Consider the following 13480-nt stretch of genomic DNA (forward strand, 5'->3'; position numbering starts at 1 on the left):
GAAGTCATCATTTGTACAAACAGTTTAGAAAAAAACCAGGCTTCCAAGAGTTCTTTCCCAGTTGTGCAGACAGAGAAGCAGAAAAACAGTAACTCGTGGTTTTTAATAAGGTACTCTTTTGGGGGCACCTGGGTGGCTCAGTCAGGAGTCCAAGGGTTTTGAATTAAAGCCCCGCACTGGGTGTGGAGGCTACTTAATGAATGAATGAATGAATGAATGAATGAGGTAGGTAGGTACTCTTTTCTCCCTTCAATTCTAGTTTTTAAAAAAAATTCTGTAAAGTTAGCTTAAAGGAGGGATGAGAAAACACACAGGATGTGAGGGGATCTGAGGGAATGGTAAGTAATTCATGTTTACGGCGTATTCACTAAATGTTTGCCCCGTGCCTAGGTGTAATATCTCAGGTATTTCATTTAATTCTCACAATAAGCCCAGAGGAAAGCTCTATTATTTCATTTTATAAACAAGGAAACTGAGACTGAGGAGGGCTAATGTTCCATAACTTGCCTAAAATTACCCCATTATGTGCCAGGATGCAGGTTTGCCTGATCCAAGTTTTGTGCAGCATTTCGTCTGTTGAGATGGAAGTAGGTCTTTCTTGAAATAAAAGTAGTCTGTGTTCCAGCAAAACTTAGGAAATGCTGGGTTACCTGAACCTAGCTAGATTTCTTTTCGGTGGGACTTTTTCAGAGTTTTTAATAAGGAACAATGCACAATGAATCTGCAAGAGGTGACTATCACCTATGACATTTTTCAAAGATAATTGACTGTAGAAACCTTTTGTCCCAGAACATCTGATTACATTATGAAAGCCAGGGCGAAATCGCCTAAGGGGAAGGAGGGAGCAGCGGTGGAGGTGGTGAGAGAGCCCCCACACTGCCACCCGCCCTATGACCCCATCACATCCCCCACGGCTTTCTAGTTCCTGGCCCCATTCCACAGACGAGGCAGTGCTCCTAGGTCCTCCGCCAGAAAAGAGTTTCTCACCCTCTGGAAGAGATTGCTGCAAGCAGAAACGCTTTCTCTATTGGGTGGAAATTATTGCCCTTTGAGTGTTTCTCTCCTCTACCCACCCCGCCTCCTCTCTCATTCCAGGATTGTTTCTAATGCCCAGCACTGGTCCGGGCACTGGAGGAATCCACAGAGGAAAAGAGGCAGGAACAGCTAGGTAATTCCCACAAATGCGAGGCGTGCAGATCAACAGCATGCATTTGACAGAGTTGCAAAACAGGGGCACAAATCACCGGAGAAGGTTGAGGGATCAAGGCAAACTATTATGAGCAGGCAAGGTATTGTATATGAAAAGTAACAGTATGTATCGACTCTGTTCCCCACAGGAAAAAGCTTTTATTATCTTTTTCTTGTGTTCTTAGTTGAAGACAGGTTTTTCAGATTCTAATAAACAAGAAGACGTGTTTAATTTTTCAAGCCATCAGAAGCCTCAGAACAAGATTTCTTTCATTTTTTTCTCTCACAAGTAACAAAGCCTCAATATATAACTTCCTGAAAGTTCATTAAGTTTCACTTAGCCACAAAGACCTGAAATAAAGCCTAAAATGCTACCATAGTGCTTTCTGCTTAATTGATAAAATCAATAGTGATCATTTGTCTCAAAGATCATATAATATTAACGAAAGGAAGAAATGTGCTCTTATTTGGACTTTCAAGTATCTGTCTCAAAGACTTTTAAAGATTATCAATAGTACTTAAGACATTACCCAGAGTTAGAACTCCAAAGAAATCCTTAAGAAAAAAATGTATGAAAAGATTGTATTTAAACACATGCTGACCAGTCAGAACCCTTATGGGTCACAGCCTGAAGCAGGGTCCTAAATACCCAAAGATGACAGATATTAGCCATTTGCTAGAACTTAGGGAGATCTGAGGAGTCCTGGTGGAGGGGCTAAGGAGGGCAACAGCATAGCAGGAGGGACACAGGACCAGGTCAGAGAACAGCTACTGACCAACTATTACGGAAGCATTTGAATATTTTAACAATAGCTATGACCATAATGGTGTCTGTCCATAGGGTTCAGCCACCATTCCTTAGAGATAAGGAATTATTTTCTAGCTCAATTTGCCATAAACCTTAAAGGTAACTTAATCTGTTGGAAAACGTCATTTAAGAAAAACCCTTTGGCAGGACACCTAGGTCGCTCAGTCGGTTAAGTGTCTGCCTTCGGCTCAGGTCATGATCGGGGGTCCTCCGGGGATCCAGCCCTGCGTCGAGCTCCCTGCTCAGTGAGAAGTCTGCTTTTCCCACTCCCTATCCCTCTGTGATCTCTCTCACTCTATCTCAAATAAATAAATAAAATCTTAAAAAAAAAAAAGAAAACCCTTTGGCTTTGATTTGTCTATGTACAAATGGTATCAAGTAAGCCTTAGTGGTATACTATCAAAGATTCTTCAAAAAGCGGTCTATACTACTTTTTATAGAAAAACCTGGTTTTCTCAGAGTTATCTAAAGTGTCATTTCTTTATATTAGTCAGACAGAATCAAGAGCAAACTGCTACAGACTCATTCATTCCAACCACAAACCTGAGATGCAACCTTCTCTATATATTCTATTAAGTGCACACTTTTGGCTCCCTTTTCCTTAGCCAAAAAGAATCCGATCATTACCCACAGAATTTACATATCAATCATTTTCAAACCGCTGATTGCCGTAAGTTTCTACCGTATTGTGACTTGTTATTGCCAGTTCACTAGGACTGGAATAATTGATGTAAGAGGCATAAGCTACGTGAGTCCTCTCTCTTCCACTTCTTGTTATAACTTCCAGTGTTCTCAGGGCGCCTGGGTGGCACAGCGGTTAGGCGTCTGCCTTCGGCTCAGGGCGTGATCCCGGCGTTCTGGGATCGAGCCCCACATCAGGCTTCTCCGCTATGAGCCTGCTTCTTCCTCTCCCACTCCCCCTGCTTGTGTTCCCTCTCTTGCTGGCTGTCTCTATCTCTGTCGAATAAATAAATAAAATCTTTAAAAAAAAAAAAAAAAACTTCCAGTGTTCTCAAAGAGTCAAAGAGTTAGCACCATTACAGAGGGTCTGCAGTCTTTTGAGATTTCATAAGCATATTAACAAATATTCTTTCCCTTTCTCATTCCCCTTCATGAAGACTGATTATATATATATATATATATATATATATATATATATATATATATATACACATACATATATGGTTACTTATGTCACATATATATTTATATTTATTATATATAATATTTATATTTATTATATATTATATTTATTATATTTATAATTATATATTATATTTATAAAATAAGGCAAAGGGAAGGAAAAACTTTCTGAATAAAGGAAAAATTTTCATTGTTTATTTAGCACTTATTTACATTAAACATTAAAGATAAGGACTTTATCAATACACAAACTAGACTTTAAAAGTAAAAAAAGAAAAAAAAGAATATTATGTCAACAGTATTGATTGGGTTTTAAAATAATATTCAAATACAGCATTCCCATTGTTCAACTGCAACTGAAACAATTTGAGTACAAATAAAATAATGCCAGATAAAAATAAAATAAAACCACATTACTTTCCTCTTAAATATTTTATAAATGAAAGAAAAATGAGTAGGTTACGTGAAAATCAAAGTTCATTGATGCAAATCAAAATCACAATCAGATGTCACCTCCTACCAGTCAGAATGGCTAGTATCAAAAATACAAGAAATAACATGTTGGCGAGGATGTGGAGAAAAAGGAACACCTCTGCACTGTTGATGAGAATGTAAATTGGTACAGCTACTGAGGAAAACGGTATGAAGATTCCTCAAATAATTAAAATTAGAATTACCATATGATCCCGTAATTCCACTACTATTTACCCAAAGAAAATAAGAACACTAATTCGAAAAGATATATGCACCCCTATGTTTAATGCAGCATTATTTGCAATACCCAAGATATGAAAGAAACCCAAGCGTCCACTGATGGATGAATGGATAAAGAAGATGTGATATAGATATAAACAATAGAGTATTACTCAGCCATAAATAAGGATGAGACCTTGCCATTTGCAACAACATGGATGGAGCTAGACGACATTATGCTAAGTGAAATAAGACAGAAAAAGACAATTTTCTAACTCAAGATTTATACTATAAAATGGGAATAAGCCTTCTTTACACTAACAAACCATTAAAATTGTTGTGTATCTCTTAAAAAAATGAATGTCGTTATACAGTAAGTACCAAATAAATATCCAAAAGGAGGGAAAGGAGGAAAAGAGGATTCTTAAATATAGCACCCTGGAGGGAAGATAAAAATAGGATGTTTCTATAGAGTTACATTAGTTCACACAGTGACTGAAAGACCATTATTTGATGAGTCAGTCATGATTAAGGAAAACAAGGCAATAGGGCATGTAGGATCCTTAATCATCTCTACTTCCATATTTCTTTATGATGGGGTTCAGGATGCGCTATCCCAAAATATGGCTCCTTGGCATACTGAGTATCTTAAGCTGAGTTTTAGAAAATGGCAGAAGTAGGAAGGTCACACTAACCTTCTTCCCACTGTCCTTCTTCCCTGAAATGGGTCATAAATCTCCCATATGAAACATACTTTCTACCAGGGGATACCTCCTGTACCAGGAGGAAGGCAGACATTTTTATCACCAGAGACAGGGAACTTGGGGTCAAGAAATCTATATAAACAAATTCCTTTAAATGACCCTTATCTTCCCAGCTTTTTTACCATTCACTAACCCTATAGCCAACCCCTTTGTCTTATCACTTCTTCACAAATTTATTGATTGCCTAAAAGGTATAAAAGCTTCCCACTCTGGTAACTTCTTCATGTGTTCATTGTCTTGTGAAGATTCCTTATACGTGTGAGTATTCTGTAAAATTTGTACGCTTTTCTTCTGTTACTCTGTTTTTGTCAGTTTAATTTTAAGACCCACCCAAGGACCTTAAAAAGGTTGAAGAAAACTTTTCTTAGTTTGTCACATGAGCTGTAGTGATATGAATTATGAAGCCATTTTATAATTCCTCCTTGTACTTCCTGTCATAAGAGGTTTCCATAACCAGTAGATAGCCAGAGTCTTTGTATTCTTCTGGGTCTTTCCTGGGTAGTTCCCTTAAACTAAAAAGGCCTCATTGCAACCGGTTCCTCCCTGACGTTTTGTGGAATTCTTCCTGACAGAATTTAAATCTCCTTTCGTGTTCCTCGCAACTTCCTCTGGCAGCTCTTCATTCTCTCAGCTGTCCTGGTTGGCCCTTTTGAGAGCAGATAGTATGTCCTTTATTCCTCCTTATTCCCAACAACAAACGTCAACTGAATGTTGAGAAAGTATCATTTTCTTTATGTAGTTGAAGAAAACACAAGGTGTGACAAAATGTATTAAATATCTATTGTGGGAAAGGCTTTACACAGAGTAATAGGAGACTCAATCCTTTCACTCTCCCTTTGGCTGCTAACTCAAAAATCCCTGGAGGAAGCCCTACAAAGCCGTCTAACCAGAGACAGGATTCATTTACCACAGACTCGTGAACTGCAGCGCACACAGGAGCACTGGGCGTCGGCGCAAGCTAAAGGTCACCTTCAGGCGATACAGGGAAGTTCTGTGTGAGCAGACGGTGAGCTCATCTGGGTCCTAGTCCTCTTTTTATTATTTATCTATACAGACAAGTTTCTTTAGGTTTCTGGGATCTGTTTCTACGAAATGACAAGGCTAAACAGGATAGACCCTGATTGCTCTTTTTAGCCGTTCCATCTAAAACAGGACCCCCCGCATGTGGTGCTAAGAAATCACAGAGGAAGTTCATTGAAACCTAGATCAGCCTCCAAGTCGGCGGCTTCCGTGCTGTGCCCTCTGCCATGGCCTCCCCAGCAGTTACCAGAGATGAAGAGCCTGTGCTCCTCACATCAACGCCCCCGGCGATTCAGTGTCCTCCAGCCTTTCTCCCACTTTTTCTTTCGTTCTTTTTTTTTTTTTTTAACATTTTATTTATTCATCTGACAGAGAGAGAGACAGCCAGCGAGAGAGGGATGCAGATGACATGATACTCTATATGGAAAACCCAAAAGAAGCCACTCCCAAACTATTAGAAGTTATAGAGCAATTCAGTAACGTGGCAGGATACAAAATCAATGCTCAGAAATCAGTTGCATTTCTATACACGAATAACGAGACCGAAGAAAGAGAAATTAGGGAATCCATCCCATTTACAATAGCACCAAAAACCATACGTTACCTTGGAATTAACTTAACCAGAGACGTAAAGGACCTATATTCTAGAAACTATAAATTACTCTTAAAAGACATTGAGGAAGACATAAAAAGATGGAAAGATATTCCATGCTCATGGATCGGAAGAATTAACATAGTTAAAATGTCCATGCTACCCAGAGCAATCTACACTTTCAATGCTATCCCGATCAAAATACCAAGGACATTTTTCAAAGAACTGGAACAAACAGTCCTTAAATTTGTATGGAAACAGAAAAGGCCCCGAATCTCCAAGGAACTGTTGAAAAGGAAAAACAAAGCTGGGGGCATCACAATGCCGGATTTCGAGCTGTACTACAAAGCTGTGATCACAAAGACAGCATGGTACTGGCACAAAAACAGACACATAGACCAATGGAACAGAATAGAGAGCCCAGAAATGGACCCTCGGCTCTTTGGGCAACTAATATTTGATAAAGCAGGAAAAAACATCCGGTGGGAAAAAGACAGTCTCTTCAATAAATGGTGCTGGGAAAATTGGACAGCTACATGCAAGAGAATGAAACTTGACCACTATCTCACACCATACACAAAAATAAACTCCAAATGGATGAAAGACCTCGATGTGAGACAGGAATCCATCAAAATTCTAGAGGAGAACATAGGCAACAACCTCTACGACATCGGCCAAAGCAACCTTTTTCATGACACATCCCCAAAGGCAAGAGAAACAAAAGATAAAATGAATTTATGGGACTTCATCAAGATTAAAAGTTTCTGCACATCCAAGGAAACAGTCAGAAAAACTAAGAGGCAGCCCACGGAATGGGAGAATATATTTGCAAATGACACTACAGATAAAGGACTGGTATCCAAGATCTACAAAGAACTTCTCAAACTCAATACACGAGAAACAAATAAACAAATCAAAAAATGGGCAGAAGATATGAACAGACACTTTTCCAATGAAGACATACAAATGGCTAACAGACACATGAAAAAATGTTCAAAATCATTAGCCATCAAGGAAATTCAAATCAAAACCACACTGAGATACCACCTTACGCCAGTTAGAATGGCAAAAATAGACAAGGCAAGAAACAACAATTGTTGGAGAGGATGTGGAGAAAGGGGATCCCTCCTACATTGTTGGTGGGAATGCAAGTTGGTACAGCCACTCTGGAAAACAGTGTGGAGGTCCCTTAAAAAGTTAAAAATTGAGCTACCCTATGATCCAGCCATTGCACTACTGGGTATTTACCCCAAAGATACAGACGTAGTGAAGAGAAGGGCCATATGCACCCCAATGTTCATAGCAGCAATGTCCACAATAGCTAAATTGAGGAAGGAGCCGAGATGCCCTTCAACAGATGACTGGATTAAGAAGTTGTGGTCCATATATACAATGGAATATTACTCAGCTATCAGAAAGAACGAGTTCTCAACATTTGCTACAACATGGACAGCACTGGAGGAGATAATGCTAAGTGAAATAAGTCAAGCAGAGAAAGACAACTATCATATGATTTCTCTCATCTATGGAACATAAGAACTAGGATGATCGGTAGGGGAAGAAAGGGATAAAGAAAGGGGGGGTAATCAGAAGGGGGAATGAAACATGAGAGACTATGGACTATGAGAAACAAACTGAGGACTTCAGAGGGGAGGGGGGTGGGGGAATGGGATAGACCGGTGATGGGTAGTAAGGAGGGCACGTATTGCATGGTGCACTGGGTGTTATACACAACTAATGAATCATCGAGCCTTACATCGGAAACCGGGGATGTACTGTATGGTGACTAACATAATACAATAAAAAATCATTTAAAAAAAAAAAAAAAAAGATGATGAGTAAGTATTCACTAATATTTACTTGTTGACCATTTACTACATGCTTGAATATGTGCGCTTGCTAAAATGAACCAGATATTGATTCTTCTCCCAAAGAGACTAAATCCAGAGTGAAATATAAGATAGGAAGGTGAATGCATATTATGCAAAATACAGACATAAGATTTTAAAGAAAAGTACAGATGTGGAGCCACAAGTGTTAAAAAGAGGGATTACTTCCATGTGCGATGACCAGGCAAACTTCATGAGAGCATAGATTACACATGGAAAGAATTCTGATAAGCAGACGCAGGAGAGAAAAGCACCCAAGAAAGAGGAAATCGTTTGGATAAATGTGGAAAGGAAGAAAAGTAGAGAGTAAGTCCCAGAAATAGCAAGTCGGTAGTCCAGTTTGGCTGGAAGTAGGAAGTACAAAGAAGAACATAGGATATTTGGGTGGGGTGTGGAGGCGTGGATTAAGTTTTGGACACTGTAAAGCTGAAGGACTAATGTAACCATGAAGTTCCTATTGTTCAAGAGGAAGCGAAAAGTATGGAATTGGAGTGAGTCGACGCTTGCAATGGAGATTTAGGGGTCTGCTGGATAGAAGTGACCAGAAAAGCCACAGCATTATCAAGGGGGAAAGTGCAGATGAAAGAGATAAGGAGTAAAGGTGAAATTATTGAAGACTGTTTATGTATGTGCTGTTCTCGGTACATGTACGTAGCAAAATTTCAGTATATTTAAGTTCATAATCACTAAGTTGACAAATATTTATTGAGTACCAATTATCCTATGTGTTGTGGATGCTGAAGGGAAATAAATAGAGGGAGTTTCTACCTTCAAGGATCATCTGTTCCAGTAGAAGATAATAAATACATAAAACACACACATTCATGAAAAAAAATTTCAAGTATCGTACCTGTGATACAGGGTGAAGGAGAATGATAGTCTGCTTTTTAACTATCTATTAAATAAAAACTACCATTTACAGAGCACACAGCTTTGCGTGTATTATTTCATCCAAACCCTGGTAAAAACCTAATGCTACAGAAAAAGGAGCTAGGCTTAGAGAATTTAACTTTCCCAAGTTCACCCAGAACCCAAGAGGCAAAGCAGAGATGTGGACCCAGATTCATCTGACCCAAAGACTGGACTATGGTGAATTTCTCCTTTCTGAACCTTTACTTTATCCAGAGGGTATACCTCCACCTCCAGGTCCTATAAGGCATGTGCTTGGAGCTTGTTTCCTTCCATAATTGTGAGCTTGTTACTCACCACATTCTCTTTTACCCTGCCCGCTCTGACTGAGGATGTGCCCCTGAGAGACAGCTATTCAAGGTCATTTCATTAGTTTTCAATTGTTATGCCTGATGCCACCCAAAGACTTGGGGAACTAGAACACTGACAATGCAACTCACAGTTGCCTGGGCAGTTCTTTGGACTTGCCTGGGATTACTCATATAGCTGAAGTCAGCTGGGGGCTTGGGTGGAGCTGATTAATCTGGAACCTCAGCTAAAATGGCTGGAATACACGGGATAACTGGGCTTCTCTTTCCACAGAGCTTTTGCACATGATGCAAAAGTGTTCCAAAGACACAAGAGTAAAAGCTGTAAAATCTTACAAGGTCAAGCACTGGATATCATACAACAGCTTTTCTGCCACATTCTATTCATTCCAGCAATTTACAGGGCCAAAGAGTCCAGGGAGGATGAATTAGATTCCAACACTTGATGAGGGTCACTGACAAGGATTTGTAGCTATTTTTTATCCACTATAGATTATCCTGGGGCAACAATTATTTACTTTCCACCCACACACAAATATAGTTGTCCCCTCCCGAGACTCTCAAAAGGCTCAGCCCATTATAATATTTGACCGAATATCCATAATCTCAGGATCGTGATGAGGCTCCTTGGGTGCAGTTTCTTGGGTGCAGTCACCTTATTCCAAAGACAAATTATCTGCCCACACACACACGGTACACAATGGTTGAACAGGACAGGAGAATTGCAATAACCATTTCTAACCAAAAAAAAGAAAGAATAGGAGGCACGTGGCAATCTCTGGTCATAGCAATTTTGAAACCCACCCACGTACATGTTGTCAAGGTTCCCTACTATGGACATAGGAAATGCTTTTTGGTTAGGGTCCAGTTCTACTCCTTAAGAACTGGTCCCAAATGCATTGTTCTATGATCCTTGGGTCCCCCTCAGGATTCCTGGTTTCATACTGTAAGAGACTCTTCCTTCTTCATAAGAATGGCCCATGTTTATAGCTCAATATTCGCCTAATCCTACTTACTAGCCATAGAAAATGGATTCTCAGAAAAATCTTTTCATATTAAGCAATCTGACTCGTTGAGTCCAACTGATATAATGCCCTTAAAACCTCTGTGAGTTTTCTATAAATATGATTGCAGTCTACTGTTTGCCCCAAAAGCCATATTATAATTATTTTTGAGAGAGAGCTCTCTTTATTGTGCATTAGCAGAGTAAGAAAATGCCTCTATGACTTCTAGAAGCCCTTTTGTCTAGTTAGAGGATGTATCATGCACAATGTTTAACCTTTCCGTGGTATCAACGAAGGTTTTATAGTCACACACCTGTCAATCATTACCTAAGGCCACTTCTTTCTTTGGGAATCTTTTGCTGGCTAGAGAGACTGAGGATGAGAAACAGTTTTACATTCCAATCAGAAAATCCAGGGCCCTCTATATTTTTTCTAAATTCTGCTTATAAACTGCATTGTCCTTGTTTAGTTTGTTTCTCTCCTCCTGTAACATTATACACAGTTAAAAAGAGAATCAGTTAATATTTTTCAAGTTATACCTGGGAATCTCCTTTACCAGGTACACAAGTTTATCAGATACATTTCTCAGGTTCCATGTTATTGTAGGCAAAAATACAAAACATATGTAGCCGTCTTTTCAGCTTCCATTAACAGTTAATTCATCATCCTACCAGCCTTTGCTAATAAACTTATCACCATTTTTTCAGCCTTTGCTTATTATTGGGTCCCAAAATGATAAATGACTTCTGTTTTTGTTAACAATAACACTCCATCTCCAAGGAGTGCTACTGTAACTAATATTCTCTATTAGAAACCAATTTCTACATTTGCACCTCAAAATTTAGTATCTTATTATTTCTCATGATTCTGTGGGCTGACGGGGCAATGATTCTGGTCTTACCTCTAAGATAGGCATAAATTGGGATTGGCGTACTTTGTGTTCAAAAAGGAACCCGTTGTCAGCTCAGATGTGGTTGCAAGGTGTAAGATGACCTTACTTATAGGACTGGGGACTCACCTGAAATGGCTGGAATAAGTGAAATGTCTAGGCCTCTCTATGAAGACTTTCACCACATGATGGCAGAAATGGTCCACAAGGGTGAAAGAGGAAGCTGCAAGGCTTCTTGAGGACAGATCCTGGAAGTCACATGTCATTTTCCTCACATTCTATTGGTCAAAGGACGACACAGGACGAGCCCAGAATCAAGATGGGAAGAATTAGAGTCCACCTCTTGCAAAGAGACGCTGTAAAGTATTTGTGGCCATTTTCTATCCACCAGTTGGGAACTCAGTGTGGCCCCATGGAACAGAGATGGCTAAATGGAATGCATAAATATTGAAAGATGTGGCATTATTAGAACCGGAAGCTGATCATAAGAGTTATTGAACCAAGAATAGCTTTACTTTCTATATGGACAAAACCATACTGTAATTCATGGTAACTCAAAGCTATATATTGAAAGGAACTGAATGGTCAGGATTACTAGATGTAGTTGGAAATCCAAAGCAAAATGTGGCACTACAGTTGACTTGTGAACAATGAATAGTGCAGGTCTACTTAAAAGTGGATTTTTTGTATAGTGACTAATATAACACAATAAATATTATTTAAAAAAATTTTTAAAAATAAAAATTAAAAAAGTGGATTTTTTATGAGTACAGTATGGTACTTTAACTGTATTTTCTCTTCCTTATGATTTTCTTAATATCATTTTCTTTTCTCTAGCTGACTTTATTAGAAGACTATAGTATATAACACATATAACACATACATAAACCTTACAAAATATATGTTAATCAACTATTTTTGTTACCAGTAAGGCTTCCAGTCACCAATAGGCTATAAGTAGTAAAGTCTGGGGGGAGTCAACATATCCACACAGATTTTCCACTGCACAGGGCAGTTGGCACTCTTAACCCCACACTGTTCAGGGTCAACTATATATTCTTTTGTATAAAAATGACAACATGGCCTAAATTAACAGGAAATAATATTTCTTTGAATTATTATGTTTTTGGTGATAATGATGCTCAAAAGTAACATCACTGATTAATAGTAAAAACAGATAATAACAGCTGGTATTAATCAAGTATGTACCACTACCATTTCAATCAAATTCAAATTTTAAAAGGGAATCCAGAATTTTAAAACTGTGAATAGCAGCCATTCTTACAATTCAGTTCTTTGACTATAGAGTTTAACAGGAGGCTGAATGAAAAATTTTTCCTACCCTATGCATAGATAACCTACAAGTATTTCCAGTATTCTAAGCTTGCTAATTTTAATCATCCATAACTTCTCCAGGCATGTGTTGCTTCTAAAACTAAGAGCATATTAATGTGACTAGTACTTAAAATACTGTTCTTGTCTTCTTTCTTATTAGTCTGAATTGAAGAAGTGTATCATTTTATAAATTCAATGTTGAAGTCAGCCAAATTTGAGGAAGAAGCAATATTTTTCAATAACTTAAAATATGAGTAGAGCTGACACAAAATGTTACGTTATTTTCAGGTGTACAACATAGTGATTCAACTTCTCTATACTCTATGCTGTGCTCACCACGAGCATGGCTACCATCTGTCACCATGCAATGCTATTGCAATATCATTGACTATATTCCCTGTGCTGTGCCTTTTATTCTCATGACTTATTCATTCCATAACTGGAAGCCTCTCTCTCCCATTTCCTTCATTTATTTTCCCCATCCCTCCACCCTCCTTTCCTCTGGCAACCATCAGCTTATTCTCTGTATTTATATATCTGTTAGGAAGAACCAATATTGAGAGGAACTTCAAATCATTTATTATTAGGATCATAAATCTAAAACAGGTTAGATAAAGAGTGTATTAATTTTTTTAAATAATCTAATTCCAATGTTACCACCAAGAAGTGAAATGGGAAATTATAGTTACCTCCAGAACAAGATATCATGAGGTACTTAATCAAATGACGTTAAGACATTTAAAACCTTAAATTAATAAACAGTGTATTCATGAAAAATGCAGACCATCAGTTATACTTACCTTAAATCAGAGCTGATTCTTAATATGAAATTCTATATCCATCACAATTGGGGAAATATCATTTCCAAACAGGGATATAGTGTCACATTTCTTTAATATTAACCTGTAAGATAAACACATTTATTAACCCAAATGAAG

At 38.3% G+C, this 13480-nt stretch overlaps 1 long non-coding RNA gene across 13 annotated transcripts in view; it reads right to left on the reverse strand.

The window, feature by feature from the left end:
• LOC130544860 (uncharacterized) overlaps positions 1-13480 on the reverse strand; it is a 103474-nt gene that overhangs the window by 56460 nt on the left and 33534 nt on the right. For all 13 annotated transcript variants that reach the window (XR_008961528.1, XR_008961526.1, XR_008961527.1 and 10 more), the window contains exons 3-4: positions 13343-13445; positions 11337-11634 (exon numbers count right to left, since the gene is read on the reverse strand). This is a non-coding gene — a long non-coding RNA (uncharacterized LOC130544860). The remainder of the gene's footprint in view (positions 1-11336; positions 11635-13342; positions 13446-13480) is intronic.

Source organism: Ursus arctos, unplaced genomic scaffold (assembly GCF_023065955.2).
Source record: "Ursus arctos isolate Adak ecotype North America unplaced genomic scaffold, UrsArc2.0 scaffold_26, whole genome shotgun sequence".
Classification (NCBI taxonomy): domain Eukaryota; kingdom Metazoa; phylum Chordata; class Mammalia; order Carnivora; family Ursidae; genus Ursus; species Ursus arctos.